The sequence below is a fragment of the Tiliqua scincoides genome, chromosome 10, assembly GCF_035046505.1.
Source record: "Tiliqua scincoides isolate rTilSci1 chromosome 10, rTilSci1.hap2, whole genome shotgun sequence".
Classification (NCBI taxonomy): Eukaryota; Metazoa; Chordata; class Lepidosauria; order Squamata; family Scincidae; genus Tiliqua; species Tiliqua scincoides.
The window spans coordinates 27,093,018-27,099,289 of NC_089830.1; the positions used below are offsets into that span (position 1 = coordinate 27,093,018).

Genomic DNA, 6,272 nt, shown 5'->3' on the forward strand with positions numbered 1-6,272 from the left:
GAGGGTCCCTGCAAAACTTAGTGCTTTGCCCCCTCTAGCTACGCCACTAAGGCTGGGAGTTGGGAGGCAGAAAAGGAGGATATGGAGCTGCTTCAAGGAAGAATAACCAGTTGCAGTAAATACAGGGGAACAGAAATATACTGGTCCATCTCTGCACAGCGGTTCCTGAGCCCATTTTGAGGAAGGCCCCTAGGTGGTGGTTGAGCGCATGCTTTGCATGATCAGGCAGGAAGTCCAAAGTTCATTTCTGAACATCTCCAGCTAAGAGAGGTTCAGGAAACAGTGGCTGAGAATGGCATCTGTTTGCCTGAGACCCTGGAGAGCCACAGTCTGTTAGATAAGACAACACTGGGCTGGGTAGATCGGGGCCAGGAATGGAGATGGATGGGGCTCAAAGACTTTCTAGCTCACCCCTCTTCTCCACTCCACACTTCGTATCCTGCTCCATCCCTCTTCTTTCCCAATCCAGGGAGGAGCAGGAGCTGTGTGAGGTGTGCTCCCTACATGCAACCTGAAGCAACTGTCTCAGTCTGCCTCATGGATGATCCGGCCCTAAATACTGTAGCAGGCAGTTTCATAAGTTCCAGTTGACTCTGAGCTGGTTCATTATCTTTTTTCCTTAACTGACAGAGGTTCCTTCTTATATCTTATACTGAAGCTCTTTCCCCAAATGTCTGCAACTCCTAGACCAGGGGTGCCCAAACAGCAGTCCTGGGGCCACTTGTGGCCCTCAAGGCCTCTCAATGCAGCCCTCAGGGAACCTCCAGTCTCTAATGAGCCTCTGGCCCTCCAGAGATTTGTTGAAGCCCACACTGGCCCGACGCAACTGCTCTCAAAGTGAGGGTGACTGTTTGACCTCTCGCATGGGCTGCGGGATGAGGGCTCCCTCCACTGCTTGTTGTTTCACGTCTGTGATGCAGTAGCGGCAGCAAAGGAAAGGCCAGCCTTGCTTTGTGCAAGGCCTTTTATAGGCCTTGAGCTATTGTAAGACATTCATTCATTCATATGAGTCATGGACTCTTTGCTCACAACAGGAGAGGAAACTGAACGCTTTCCACATGCGCTGCCTCCGACGCATTCTCGGCATCACCTGGCAGGACAAAGTTCCAAACAACACAGTCCTGGAACGTGCTGGAATCCCTAGCATGTATGCACTGCTGAAACAGAGACACCTGCGTTGGCTCGGTCATGTTGTGAGAATGGATGATGGCCGGATCCCAAAGGATCTCCTCTATGGAGAACTCGTGCAGGGAAAGCGCCCTACAGGTAGACCACAGCTGCGATACAAGGACATCTGCAAGAGGGATCTGAAGGCCTTAGGGATGGACCTTAACAAGTGGGAAACCCTGGCCTCTGGGCGGCCCGCTTGGAGGCAAGCTGTGCAGCATGGCCTTTCCCAGTTGGAAGAGACACTTGGCCAGCAGTCTGAGGCAAAGAGGCAAAGAAGGAAGGCCCACAGCCAGGGAGACAGACCAGGGACAGACTGCACTTGCTCCCAGTGTGGAAAGGATTGTCACTCCCGAATCGGCCTTTTCAGCCACACTAGACGCGGTTCCAGAACCACCATTCAGAGCATGATACCATAGTCTTTCGAGACTGAAGGTTGCCTACAATCAATAAGTTCATCTCTAATAAATTCATTTATGTAAATGTATTCAAATTTTAAATGTAAATTAATTCTCCCCCCCCCCCCCGACTCCTGACACAGTGTCAGAGAGACGATTCGGCCCTCCTGCCAAAAACTTTGGACATCCCTGTCCTAGACACAAGAGTATAAATTTCTGTTACTGTCAACCTCATATCTTTTCCTCTGTTTCCCAAATGGCAACCATCACTTGCTTGATAACATTATAAAAAAGACTCTTTTATTAGGCAGTCATTATTTCTGGATATGTTTTCTTTCTATGTATAAATATACATTGAGGTGTATATTTATTTCAATTGTGTGTTTGCGCTTCTTAACTACAATTATTTGTTATCTTGCTTTTGGAAAGAGAGCATTTGTTTAACCAAGCTCAAGTTTTTACAAAAGAGGGTTGCCAGCTCTCCAGCCACCCTCTTGTAACTGTGCCCTCAGCAGCCGTGTGAGGTGTAGGCACTATCAGGTGCTCATGTTTATTGTAATGCCATGAGAAGAGTAACCTACATATCAAGCTGCTGCTAGAGGCATACATGTGGGCCAGGGTGGGCTTTTCTGATCAGTTGGCAACCCTACTTGAAAGTCTGCTCTAGGACAGCCATTCATTCGAACCTCAGCAGCTATAAAGATGAGCTCCCTAGACATTTTAGACATTGCCATCATTTTATTGCCAGAAAATTTTGGTTGCCTTGGTCAGGTAGATCCAGGCACAGATCCTGGTGTACCAATTTGGGGCTGGAGCCAAGACACAATTTGGTGGGTCCTGTGAGGGTCCCAAGAAGATGGGACCTGGTGGAACCAGGAAGGTTAAGAAAATTTACTGTTTGGATTAATGAAATCTGGTGATTGGCCTCTCCTCCCCCAAACCTTGATCCTTCCACCCACCCCACTCCCAGTATTAACACCAACTCAAGGGGGAGTTGTCCTCCACTGAGTTCCTGTTCATGCCAACGAGACTGTTTGGGTGCTGCTTCAGGAAGTCCCGTTTTTCCCGGGCTCTCCGGTTCTGGAACCAAATCTTCACCTTGGAGGGAAAAAAGGAAAAAAAGGAACTCATTTCCCCATCCAAATTATGCCCAGCTGGGAAGCCCACCCCACATTTCCACAAGGACCCAGAAAGACAAGAGGGGTCTGAAGAGCAGAAACAGCCTGGCTGCAATGCAGTCCACAAAAACAGAACTTTACGGTTCTGTCGCTAAAGGGGCTTGATGGAAAAGCTAAGAGGCCACTCTAGAAGCAACTCAGCATCATTTCTGTGGCTCCACGAGGAGACAGGGGCAGGATGCCAGTCTAGGAGGAGCTCAATGGCAAAGGAGGACACTCCATAAGCTGCTCAGCATTAGCTCTTGGCCTCCAAGTGATTTTATAGGTGCAGGATTTTATTGCTCTGATAGCAGCAACCCTCACAGCCAGAGAGCAGCACGTGGCCCCTATCCCCAGCTGAACAGACAAGGACAGGCCAGGGTGGGTTCTCTCCTTACCCGGTTCTCAGTGAGCCCCAGCAGCAGGGCGACATCTCTCACCTGCCCTGTGCTAAGGTAACGAGTTTGTCGGAAGCTGTTCTCTAGGGTTCCCAGCTGAGTCGCAGAGAAAGGCACTCGGGGGCTGCGGGAGGTCGGGCGGGGGCTCCCCACCTGCTTTGTCTCTGCAGGACAGGGAGATGGGAAAAGACCAGCTCAGCCCTCCACAGGATAGGGATCTGAAGAGTCAGTAAAATAACCACAGGAGACATCGCTGAATCCTTGGCTGGGAATATCCCCTTAACTCTGCCCTTTGAGGCTGTATATATCAACAAGCACAGGAGATCTGTGATCTGTCTAAAATGCCGATGAAAATAGATTGAGGGTTGGGTAGACTCACCCCTCAACTCCCTGCTCAAATTGTCTACTACCATAGCAAGGAAAACAGGTATTTCAAGTCCCAGATATGCAAGTCACTTTTAACTTGTATCATTTATTAATTGCAGACACTGGAAGAGGACATCCATTTGCAGTCCCCGGGCCAAATTCCCTCCCTCCCAACAGGAAAAGGAAAAAAGCTTCTTTGTTCTGGCTCCCCTTAGTATGTGTGTGGTAGTTCCTTACTTGGAATGGAAGGTGCCCTGAAACGGGTACAGCAGATCCAGGTGTGGTCCTGAGGGCCCCCACTCCACTCCACAGCTTCCCCTGCTCGCTTCTTGTAGCGGTTCTCCCCTTCCCCTTCGGAGCCATCCAAGGCAAGGATGGAACGGATGGAGAAATCTGCCACCCGCCGGGAAGGCTTTGTCCTTTGTGGAGCAGGGAGTCCCTTCTGATCGGAGCGGCAATCTGAGGGCTGTGTCAGGGGCACCAAGGACCCCTCTTGTTCCAGGAAAAGCCACGCAGGGAGGGTCCCTGGGTAGCTGCAGCTGGCGAGGCCAGCTCTGGCCATGCCTCTGGAAATGTGAAGAGAGCCTGCCAGAGTGGGCCAAAGCAACCAGGCCTGGGGATCAGGCAAGCAGCGGCTGGTTCCCTCTTGTCCCCACCTATTTAACCACCAAGGGTTGAGCGGGTGGGGGCCAAGGGAGCTTTCCAGGGATTTACCCAGGACCAATCCACGGGGCCGCTCGGAAGCGATAACATCGCCTGGCAGAAGCTGTACCTGTGAGGGGTCGGAGGGGGGAGCGCACCTCCCAGAGGACAAGGTTTCCTGTTACAAGGGGGGGGGGGCTTTGAATGGGACACTCAATCCTCCAGGACAAAAACAGCCACAGACAACCGGAGGCAAGAAGACCTCCCTCCTCTACTGTCCTCAGCACTTAATTCCTAAAACAAGAGGTGCCAGAGCTCAGTCATGTGTCCAGACATGGAAATCCTTCTCCTTAATTTGTGGTGACCACTCATGAGTGACATGGAAGGCACTCTGCATCAGGCTCCTTGCTACTCACTTGAACTGCATTGTGTGTGTCGGGTGGGGGTTCCATGCCTAGCTTTAAACAGGTTCTGGGGCCTAAGCCTTGGCTTGTGCTAAACCCAGCTTTTCTTTGTGTGTTCCACTGGCCTGAGGAAGACATGCTTGTAAGGGCCTCTTGCAGTCCCACAGATCTCCTGCTCCTTGATTTCTTGCCCCCCTCTCTTCTGAGGTGCTCCTTCTGCCCCTTCTCTTTCTTCAGCCCCCAGCTAGCTTCAAGCACAGCTCTTCCTCTCCTATGTCACCTTCGAGGTCCAGAGTCCTCACAACCAGCCACAGCCTACGTATGTGCAAGTTCATCACATTTGCTCCCATCCATCCTTGCTTTTTGCAGTCTTCCTGCTGCCTGACCGCATCACAGGGAGGTTTTTTGTGTTCTGTAATTTATGCCTGTTCCCCATTAAGTTAAGGAAAGCAGCAAAGTTGTTGCATGGCTGGCTCTAACCTGCACCCAGAAATGCAGTTTCCCACCCCAAACAGAGATTACTGGACAGTTGGATGGCCTGCTGTCCTTTTACCCCATGTCCCTTCTCCCCCACCAGTGTGTGCTCCTCCTCCCCTCTCACTGTGTCCTTGTCACCTTGAATCAGATTTCCTAAGAGGCTCCAGTTACCTCCACCGGCTCCCTGGTTCCCACGGCGTTGTCAGGAGAACGTCTGATCCAGCCATCGGTTCCAGGATTAAGGACCCAGAAGGGGCACAAAAGAAACCAGGAATTGAGGGCACAATTAACTAATTACCTCCTCCCTTTCTAATCCCTGGTAGAAATCCCAGCCCGTAACCCAATCTCTGCTGCACCCCATTATACAATAAGGTGATTGGGAAAATGGCTTAAAGGAGGCAAACAGGCATAAAATGACATCTGACCGGCTGGCCAAATGGGCAGAAAAAAGATGCTCTTGGGTGGGGAACTGTGCTTCACATCAGAGTGAGGACAAAGAACCCAGCTGGCACCTTGGCACAAACCTGCAAGGTCAGAAACTGGACAGTAAAGGGAGGGAGGGAAGTGACTGAATTAACCTTCAGTTTTGTTGTGGGGGGGGAGCGATGTTCTGAAGCCTCCACCCCCTCTGAAGTCATGTAGGATCTGCATTTGATCCTCTTTGCCTCCCAGTTTGAACTCAAGGGCTGTGTGCACAGGACCAGCCCAAGACCTCCTGAAGGAGAAGAGCAATGGGCTAGACTAGCATCTGAGACACTTCTTCCCCTCTTCTGACCCCTTCATCTCTTTCCAATCCAGGGAGTGGGCAAAGGAGAGAGAAAGCAGTGGAGGTCAATCTACCTGAGTCAATCTTCCTGGCCTCATGGATATGCTGGCCCTGGCGGTGCAGTTTTACTACAGTTTTGCAGGAAAGCTGAGGAAGTACATTCAGACCCCTGTGTACACATCGGTTAGGTTCCAGGGGTCTGCACCTAAGTTGAAACATATGTAACTCAAAAAAATTTGGCTTTGCCAACCTGGCACTATTGCACCTGCATGAAAAAAACCCACCATCGAAGGATGTACAGCACAAGCATGAAGGCACTGGCACAGCTGTCCAATCCAGGGCAGCTGCCAGCTCCTTCTAGGTGAAAGACCACGTGGCTAGGAAGTTTTTCTCTCCCCAGCTAACAATGAGTGGTGCAATCCTATTCATGTTTATCAAATGCATTCTCTTGGCTGCAATCAAAGGGGTTCATTGCAAGTGTACATAGAGTGTAAGGT

At 50.7% G+C, this 6,272-nt stretch overlaps 1 long non-coding RNA gene across 1 annotated transcript; it reads right to left on the minus strand.

Annotated features, from left to right (window-relative positions):
- Nucleotides 1-2,529: 2,529 nt before the first annotated feature.
- On the minus strand, nucleotides 2,530-5,223 carry LOC136661170 (uncharacterized). The gene is made up of 3 exons (XR_010794924.1): nucleotides 5,181-5,223; nucleotides 3,121-3,284; nucleotides 2,530-2,663 (listed from the first exon to the last, which is right to left on the minus strand). It is a non-coding gene; the product is annotated as an uncharacterized lncRNA (long non-coding RNA).
- Nucleotides 5,224-6,272: the final 1,049 nt, after the last annotated feature.